Below are 10,583 nucleotides of genomic sequence, written 5' to 3' on the forward strand. Positions count from 1 at the left end.
TCGATACGCCATTAAAACTCCTCAAGAAAGCTTGAAAAACCCAGAAAATCCACGAGAAAGATGAAGATTCAAGGAAAATCAATTAGTCACCGTTACAAAATATTATATTCGACCCTCCTTACTTTCAGAGCTGAATTCGCCACTGCATGCAAGCATCCCATGAAAAGACCATAGCCAGTGTGTCACAGGCGGATGACAACAAAGAAAGGAAAAAAGGGAAGAGTTGGTCAGGGCAGCAACTTCCAAAAGACCAAGAAATGATGGTCTGAATAAATATATAACCTACTATAATTATATATAGGGCGAAAATGCGTGCCCTAACGTCCCCAAAACGCCGTCAAACGGCTCCCCATCCCATGATCACGGCTGTAGAAACCTATCTTAATATCCGTTTTAGTATACGACGTCGTCTGAGTAACGTGAACAGTGTCATCTTCGCCCACCGGTCAAACACCGTCACGAACACCCCCTTCACCGAATCCCCCAGCTGATTCTCCGGCAGAAACGCAAACGTCAGCTCATCATTCCTCGATCCCCACCGCGGCGATCCGGGGAAAAACGAGTAATGCATCTGCGTCGTGACCCCCGATTTTTTCGGGATCGAAAATTTTGATGTCATTGTAGTTGTATCGTTGACTATATCGGCCACGCCGCACCGTGACTGAAGAATCTGCTTCACCGTCACGTCATCGAGTTTCTCGGTGGAGTAGAGATTGAAATTGAGCTGGTAGGTTTTGATAGTGGCCTCAAGCGCGTTGTCGAAGTCATCTGTGAAACTGGACTTATTCAAGTACCCGAAGTAGTTAAAGTATTGTTTGAGTTTGGCGAGGCCGGGTTTCCTGTCGCCGGCGTGGCAGCCGGTGAGTGCGTGGAACGAGTAGATTCGGGAGGGCGAGAAGTGAGGGGAATGAGAGGGTGATGAGGAGAAGTGATAGGGGATTTAAAATGTTGGTGTCTATGAGAGCTGGGACTTGTGGGAGATTACATAATAGGGTTACGAAAGAGAATTTTAGACGATCCTGATAGGCGGCAGCAAGAGTCACCTTAACGCTTAGGAATAAGTTTTTTTTATACTCCGTCCGTCCCCTCAATAGTTTACGTTGATGGGAACACGGAGACCAAGAAGAGATAAAAATAGAAAAAGTAAGTAAAGTTGTGGGACCGGTTAATAATTAATGTATAAAGTGGATATAAAGTAGAGATAGTGGGTGAAAGTAGATGATGTGATTGAATTTTATATAGTAGAAGATTATTATTTTTGATATGTAAAGAAATGAGAGGGACGACCCAAAAAGGAAATTGTAAAGAAATGAAAGGAACTGAGGGAGTAAATTGGTGTTCGGATCAGCTTGCGTGCACCTCGACTAATTTGGTGGACATACTAGCACACTCATACTTCGAGCACGGTAGCCGGCGAAATAAGTGTTTACGGATCGGGGTTTAACAAAAACAAAAATACCAAGGTTGTTCCACTTGAGCCGACTGGCTGGTCTAGTTTTATTCGTTTTTACTCTCATATTTCAGAATAAGATGTATTCATATGATTCGAGTTAATTACTCCATGCGTCGAAGTAGGTTTTTTTAATTTTTTGACTAGGCCTCACACCATTTTATAAAGTCTTGTTTTATAAATTATTTTTAATATAAATTTTAAAATGATATTTTATATAAATTTTTAAATATTTGTTAAATAAAAAATTGTGTGAGAATCATAGAGGACTGAGCAGTACAAAATTAGGAGCACGAAGGAGGTGGAAAGTATGACTGGATATTTAAAAATATTCAAAATGATATCGTGCGATGGATACATTACTCTGATTCGTGAATATTTCAATTACGAGATTTTAACATTTTTCTCAAAAAAATATTGGATTCATATCACTATCTTGCACCTTTATTTTAAAAACTCATTTTTGACCGGTCAAATTAACTGTAAATTTAGTTTAAATGAACATTTAAATAAAAAATTTGAATTTCTTAAATTTTATAGAAACAGTTATACACTTTTAATTGAAATTTAGTCAATATGACAAGTTAAGATAGTAAAATGAACCAGTAATAAGAAATGGGAAAAAGTATAAAATAGGATTTCATTAAAATTTTTATTAACATTAAATTGTCTTGAATGAAATATAATGCACCAACTTCCAATACAAAATTTGACTAATTAACTCATAAATATTGAAAATAGTCAATCTTAGTATTTAGAATGATCAATTTAGAAAAAAAATAATGAGAGTTTATCATTACAATTGTATTGAAAGTAGAGATGCAAAAGTATTACCGAAAAAAACTCTTCAGAAAGTGATTACTCCCTCCGTCCCTTTTTAGTTGTCCACTTTGCAAAAAAAAATTGTCCCTAAATAGTTGTCCTATTTGGTATTATAATGCATTTTTTCATAAGTTATTCCAAAACATACCCTTGAATTTCAAGTTCCAATGTTTGACTTTATAATTTGCTCTCACCCATCTGTGCAATAAATATGAGCAAGTATGGAAACAAATTTTACAATTTAATACTCCTTAAGATGTGTGTTTTTTGCAAAATGGACAATTAAATAGGGACGGAGGGAGTAGTATTAAGGGATTAATGTCTGAGGAGTGCTAGGTACCCCAAAATTTGTTCATAAATTTTTTTACTACGAGGACATGTGGTTTTTTTTGGTTGGGTGATGAATGTATATGCAGGAGTCCCATTATTATTAAAGTGAATGAAATCAATCAAATAATGCCAACTAGATTTGGGGGTAAAATTTGAAAACACCTTGTGGGATACCTAGCATTTTCCTTAATGTTTATTCCATTATACTCCCTCCATCCCAAATTAAATGAGCTCGTTGACTTTGGACACGTATTTTAAAACTCATTGACCGTATAGCTAGATAATTTATTTTTAAAATTTTATTTTTGTAAATAAAAATTCAAATATGAAAGTTTATTTATAAAAGAAAATTTTTTTAAAAAATTTCTTAAATAAACGGTCAATGCACCTTAATTTACGTGTCCAAAGTCAACTAGTTCATCTAGTTTGGGATGGAGGGACTACTTTTACCAAATGTCATGTTACGTAAACCAGCTGTTTTTAGATGAAACCTAGCTGTTTAATTAAATTGTTGTCAATTGTCGTGTGATGTCTACGAGTACTACTCCATTAGTCTCCAATTAAAATTAGATAAAGTCAAAGTGTAATAAATACAATTTCATCTCTTCCAAATTTAGATAAAATTACATGGTTACCACTAATAACGAGTTCTATGTCAACTAACTCTCCAAGACAATATTACTTGCATTGAAGTGTAAGACCCTATAAATTGGACCATTGTTAATTGTATTGCGACTTCATTATTTTACCAACAAGGTAGACTGATTCAATACTCAATATCATGCACAAATTGTGTAGGAATAGACATGCCCATTTTCAAACCTCAAGCACAATTGATTAAACATACTTTTATTTTCTTAAACATAATTTGGTGCTAATAAGAAAAAAAGGATGCTTCCTGCGATCCTCAGAATTTCTACAAAAACAAGACTTGACAGTTGACAGTATCAACTGGAACAGGGTCATAGACTTGACCATTAGCTGGCCCAATATGTATATTACAGGCCCATCAAGAATTCACTTCCATCTCTTGAATAGATTAGGCCCACACCTAACATAACATACATAACTAGTATAGATGGAATATATATTATCCCCTACGCGTGTTAATATTTTTCATGTTTTGACTTTTAATTTATAAGAATAAATATGGTCATGAGTAATCATGTTAGATTCGTATTTATGAGTACTTTAATACAGTAAAATTTTTATATTAATACTAATACAAAATTAAAAATATTATCAATAAAAACATGTATTGAATAACATGTCCAAACCAAATAAGAAAAGTTTAAAAAGATGGAGAGAGGGTTGGGTAGCTAACCTTGTTTAGAGCAACTCCAATCCATGAAAACCCTTGGATATAATATGAGTTGGCATACCTAAAAAAAAACAAAAAAAAACTCCAACGTTACAAAACTCTTGTCTATAAATTTCGAACTTTCGAACCTTCAGGGATCTGTAGTAAAATGTCACGTCACTTATCACCTTATAAATCCAATACAACCCATTAATATCGACTTCAATTAATAATAACATATCATTTTAAATCAGAGCAAAGAACTACACAATTTCAGTTCAAAATCTTCGCAAACACCTGGGAGCCTAAATATTAAGGAAAGATGTTAATCTAAAAATAGATACATCTCAGGTTTTCACTTTCCGTCATTGGAGGCTTGTAGCTGATCCAAGTGAAAACTATTCAAGTGAATTTAAAAGGAAAACGCTAGAGTTTCCGAATTTATTTCCAAAAATATTCCAAAAATCACGTGTTGTTGTATAATTGGTTATAATAAAATAGACTCCCTGCATTTCCACCAACCACACCAATTAAAATCTCTCTTTTTTGCTAAATCAGAAATGTCATATCATTTGGGAACAATTTTTGTGATCTAATTTGGGATCACTAGTACTACTCATTTAAGGGGTCGTTTGGTTCGCGGAGTGGTATGGGGTTAGAATGAGAAATCGGATTAAGCTGGTATGGGTTTGAGGTATCATATCTGATATCATGTGTTTGGCTGAGTGGGGGAATCTGGTTGAGTGGGGGAATCAGTATATTCAATTTAATAAAAAATTAGGTTATTAATTTATATTAATTAAAAAAAAATGTTAAAATTATTGTTATTATTATATGTTTTTTACATAAATGATTTAATTTTGTATAAAATATTAATGTTTAATTATTTAAATAAAAATAAAAACTCAAAAAAATGAAAATGATCCCCATACCTCCATTTCATACCCACCTCCCCTCCTGGTATCAGAAACCCATACGAATCAAACTGAATTACAAGAGTAGGCATTGCATTGTATCCGATCACTAGTTAAGATAAAGTAATTAGTGACCTAAGAATCAATGAGTATCTTTCTTTTTGAACATAAACAAACTCCTAATCCAAGCTCTGCCCTCCGGCTCACTCGCAACCAGAGGAACATTGTTATTACATGCCACTAAGAATTACACCTCTTTCTAAAAGCAATTCGAATTTCAACAAACACCTACTTCTAACATCATGCCAATTCAATCAAAATTTTCATCAGAGAAATTGTTTATGCAAGAAATTCATACATGAAAATATGAAATCAATACATAACTGACCGAGAAGAGCGTACGGTTTCCTTCTTTATATTAGGATTTCAATCAAAATATTCTATTATTTTTTAACATCGTTAAGTATATTTAATAAATAAGATAATAAACCTTTTTATATTAATATTTTACTAGATTAAATAATCATTTTGACATGAAATTATTATTAATTTATTTTTATAAGTAAAATAATTGTAAATTCGATGTTAAGAAAATTGAATTAATTTTTCTATACGAAAATATTATAATTATTATTTTCTTAAACTTATATTATACCCTATATGAGAAAAAATAATAATATATTTTTAGGAACTAGGATATTGGAAAGGAAATTAGAGATAAATTTGAGATATCCTTTTTTATAAATTCAAAAATCTTTTCTATTTCAATTTTCTATTCTATTTCAGATAAGGTGTTTATTATTCTGTATACATAATCCAAACAATTTCGGATTCTTTCTTTAAAAATCAAGACATCAAAGAAAAATAGAAACAAATTTAAATTCTCCATTTCTGAAAAGTGAATTTTTTATTTTTCCCAAAAAATTAGGTTATAGAAAAATGTATTTGATTTTTCTTTAAGCAACACTATTAATGTCGAAGTTCTTTAAGCAGGGATTTGCCATGTATTGGCTCATGGAACATTCCATCATCGGTGCTCAGGAACTCAAAACTGAGTTTCGTCTCTGCAGTTTAAATTCATGTGAAGTTTCCTTTAGTTATTCAATTCTCCGGGGATTTCTCATTTTTTTCTTTTAAATGTTCTGGAGATTTTTAGCAAATTAGTGTTAAAATATATGGACTATGGTTCTATTCATCAAATTAATGTTAGAACTCTTGTATTGTGAGCCTTCTAAACTTCTGTATATCTGTCGTCGTTTCCTATTACATGTATAATTGACCTTGTCGTTCTTGATGTTGGCAATCGGAAAGTTGAATGCAGCAGCTGTGAAGCGAGACTCTAAAAAACTAAGGGGCCGGTTGACTACACTTATTTTTCAGAAATAAGGGTTTATTTCTGGAAAAAAAATACGTCAAACGCTACTTTTTTTTGAAATAAGCCCTATTTTTCCCCCCACATAACAAATATTTTCTGAAATAAGTCCTTATTTTTCCCCCACATAACAAATATTAAACCTCTTTTTAACGTTTATATCTAACAAAATTATAAAAATAAGTACTTCCAGAAAAGAATAAGTCAAAAATAAGTCCTTAAATTAATTAGTCAAACAGGTGTTAAGACATGCACTGAAGTAATACGAGATTAAGATAAACATAAAAAAAATCATGATGATATTGAAATCGGGACGTGTATTTTGAACAAATAAACTAACCTTGAAAGGTGAACAAAACTCAACCTCCTCTGTAGGGTTTGCGAGTATTCTCCTGCAACGGCCTAGAAGCGAAATTACCTGAACATGCAATTCATATGCAACAGATCGGACTGAATATACCAAGATAATATGTTGCAACCGAATGTACAAAATAATAATAATAAAAAAACTATAGAAGCACATGATATAATGTAACAAACTACCAAAAGATGAAAGCGTGTGTTTCTGAGAGTTGAGTAATTGCTTTATATTGGTGCGACCAGTGACCACTTTTTGTTGATAAATTGATAACATTCCTGAATCCTGAGGAGTGTGATTGCTGTGCTACGGCCCTGGGGCCTGAGATTTTCGAGTTACCTTCACCAGTAAAATAACTAATTGACACAACTCTAGTGGTTTTTTTTTTTTACGAAAAGCTGGAATTTATATTACGGAATCAAATCCAAAGCAATACTCCCTCTGTCCCCCTGGGTTGTATACTAGGGGGACGCAAACTCGGCACGCATTCTAAGACATCCGTAAAACATGTTTCGATAAGTTTTTTTTTGAAATTTTCTTTTTCTGAATAAAAGTTTAAACGTTAAATTTTTATACAGAAAAAGAAAATTTTGAAAAAGGATTATAGAACTATGTTTTGCATGTGTCTTAAAATGCGTGTCGAACAATGAAAAAGAAACGTATAGAATTAAATGGGACGGATGGAGTACAATTTTGAACCAAGATAGGCAAAGAGGTCCTATCCAAACTACGACCTGACAAATAATATGATTCTCGTGCTAAGTGATGGGCTACCATATTAGCAAACCGTTTAACAAAGAACAAACTAGATTTGTTTAGACGTTGAAGGATAGAACGACATCCTTCAACAATTACTCCGAGATATGATCTCATAGGAACACAGCTCCTGACAGCTTGCACAACTACATAGCAGTCAGACTCAAGAGTGGCCTCATTCCATCCTTTTTCCTCCATCCAGCTCAAGGCTTCCTTATAAGCCATTGCCTCAGCTATAACCGGCGATACTAAGTGAGGATGAAACATTGCTTTGGCCTCGATCAGATCCGAACAAAACATCAATTCTTAAACTCATTGCTAACATCTGTCTACAACCAAATATGAATGATTCATTTAGATTATACTGAAGAAAGGTCCGTAAAAGTTGCTATGGTTTTCCGTTGTGGCAGATGTAATCAGCTTCTCTCGTCAAAGATTCTTATATGGAAGAACATTACTAGAAGGAGAAGTCCTAAACTTCTGGCTTAAGAATTGTTGTTTTAATCTGTAGTTTCGTGCTTATAAGTTATAACCTAAGCAACTGGAAACACAAAAACACACAGACCAATCAGGAGGATCTGCCTACACCGGTTTCATATACTATTAGAGTGCTAGCTTGTTTATAATCTTTTTACTTTGCTGTGTGATTTTTAAGCTGTTTTTTGTGATTTGAAGTTTTGAACCCGCTCTTAGCCTTACCCCAGAAAATTTTTCCCTGCAAGAGTATGTGTCAAGCTCTTGAGCCTACTTTGCCTAGATTTCATACTTGCTTTTGCTTGAACCGGACATTTTCAGCATTCTTAATCAATCTTTTGAGCTCATTCTTGTCAACTGTTGAGCCCTTGGCATGTTTATAAATTTGTAATCTTACGAACTTCTGAGCTCATAAGTGTCGTGTTTGAAGAGCTCATTAGCTAGCATTGGTGGTACTTTTGAATATAAGACAAAATAATTCAGAAAAAATAACAGAGATACCATAATAGATGAGCTGAACAAATGAGTGAACTCTAATCTAGAGACATAATATAGCACAAAAAATTGAACATCTCAGCATAAAGGAGTACATAAATTAGTACAAATTCGCACCAATAATTGCCCAACCAATAGATCAAACATGATAAGCATAAGGAGTACATAAATTAGTACAAAATCGGATCCAAGCCCGATTCATGTCATCCTTGGAAGCTTTTGAGAAACAATTACTGATTTGATAAATCTATGATTGAACCGACAATGCATAGGGATTGAGAAGAGAAAAGTCTTTTACACAGAAATCAGCAATTCAACGATAGAATTATACTAATCTAGAATGTAGAAGCAGATTTAAGCTTTCAAAAGGCCAGCAAATCAAAACCATATTTATGTTCTTAAAAAAAAAGCAAATCAAAAACCATATTTGTGTTCTAAAAAAACCAGCAAATCAGAACCTTTCTAAAAAATCGTTTGAACTGGTCAACACAATGCAACCAGAGCTACGGTGCATATCAAACAGAGCTAACAAAAATTGTACCAAAAGCGCATACATACATGCAGTCATATGGTTCCTCTGTTAATCTCTCAAAAGCTAATTCTCAAAAAGATTTTTCCGTCGGCTGAAGTTACCGACTATCCAGCCAAAACTATATGACAACTTAATGAGATTAACTATATGACAACTTAATGAGATTATCATACTTACGTGTTCATAAGACTCACAAGCATAAAATTGCATCAGAGCAAAGTACACAATTTCGATTATCGTCACAAACACATGGGAGCCTAAATATTAAAGAAAGCTGTTAATCGAAAGATAGATACATCTCGGGTTTTCATCATTGTTGGCTTGTAGCTGATCCAAGTGAAAACACAAGCTTCTTCAAATATTTGGGAATTTAAAGGATACGAGTGAAATAGGCAAGTACAAGCCATAGTGAACAAATCCAAAAAACTCTCAATAGCAGCAAAAATCATCAACAAGAAAGAATTAACAAGCAGTAAGCAAACAACTAAACGCGTATCCGATTGAATTACAAAAGTAGGCACTGGACTGTATCTGAAATTAGTAATTACCTAGAAAGCAGGGATTCTTCCCCGGAGGGAAGAACTGTGTATCCCGTACGCACTCAGTGCGTGGGGGTGCGTACGGGATACGCCACGTGGCGTGTCGAAGCACTTCCGGACGGGGGTGCGGGAGTGGCAATTTTTGTAAATATTCAGCCGTATCCGACCAACAAGAAAGTAAGCAAACAACTAAACGCGTATCCGATTAGCAAAAATCATCAACAAGAAAGAATTAACAAGCAGCGTATAGGCACTGGACTGTATCCGAAATTAGTAATTACTGAGCTAAAAATCAATATTCTTCTTTTTGAAGATAAACAACAACCAACAGATCAAACATGATAAGAGTTGTAAGATCAACACCACAAAAGACAGAGTTCTAATAAAAGTAGTTTACTTCCAGCCATGTTCATCTAATAGACATAATTACTCACAACATTGGTGTTTACATAAATATAAATATATAAGCAGATCGTACGAGCAGCATCTATGAATTCTTCTTATTCTTACGGTGCCTCGCAGTTGAAGCGGCAATGGTGACAGCCAAGCCACCCCTCACGACCAAGATATCGAACCAATTGCTCACATAAATCTATGTCACAAACAACAACAACAAATCCATAAAATCATCAGATCAATACAGCACAGATTCATATGCATACAAAGCAATTGACAAGAGCAGCGATTACCTCCTCCGCTTTCTCCATTGATCTGCGAAAAAGTGGCTTCCATTCGTTCAGAGACCCTTTCCTCATCCATCTCCACATCTTTCTCTCTGTGTCTTATCTCTCTGCCTTGTCTCTTTAAACACCAGATTTGTATCAACAGCGGCGTTTTCCCCTTTTGCTAGGATAGGGTTAGTTATTTTCGGATTCTATGTGGACCGGCCCAAACATCACCTTATTTTCAAGCCCATATAACTCCTGTCATATCATAGGCCTTTGTAAAACAAAAAAAATATTCTGGCCGTGCAAATATTTTATTTCTTTTATAAATCCATTCTCGTGGAGATCTTCAATTCCATGCATGTTCTATAACTAAAATATGATAAATAAAAAAATTATAAGAAATGTTATATAAGTGATGTCATTTAACTGAAAATAAAAAACAAAATAAGTTTTTTATTATGTTGCTTGTAAAATATATACTATTATTTTTCAAGATTTCTGACTAAATTTTTTCTTTTGATAAGCAGGGAATAAAAAGAGACTCTGAAAAAATGATAAGGACGAGAGTACAAA

At 33.8% G+C, this 10,583-nt stretch overlaps 1 long non-coding RNA gene and 1 pseudogene across 1 annotated transcript; both read right to left on the reverse strand.

The window, feature by feature from the left end:
• Positions 1-291: 291 nt before the first annotated feature.
• On the reverse strand, positions 292-7,569 carry LOC108220657 (metalloendoproteinase 5-MMP-like; annotated as a pseudogene).
• Positions 7,570-9,601: 2,032 nt separating this feature from the next.
• LOC108213118 (uncharacterized) lies at positions 9,602-10,231 on the reverse strand. Its single transcript, XR_001805177.2, has 2 exons — positions 10,032-10,231; positions 9,602-9,934 (listed from the first exon to the last, which is right to left on the reverse strand). It is a non-coding gene; the product is annotated as an uncharacterized LOC108213118 (long non-coding RNA).
• Positions 10,232-10,583: the final 352 nt, after the last annotated feature.

This window comes from Daucus carota, chromosome 1 (assembly GCF_001625215.2).
Source record: "Daucus carota subsp. sativus chromosome 1, DH1 v3.0, whole genome shotgun sequence".
NCBI lineage: Eukaryota > Viridiplantae > Streptophyta > Magnoliopsida > Apiales > Apiaceae > Daucus > Daucus carota.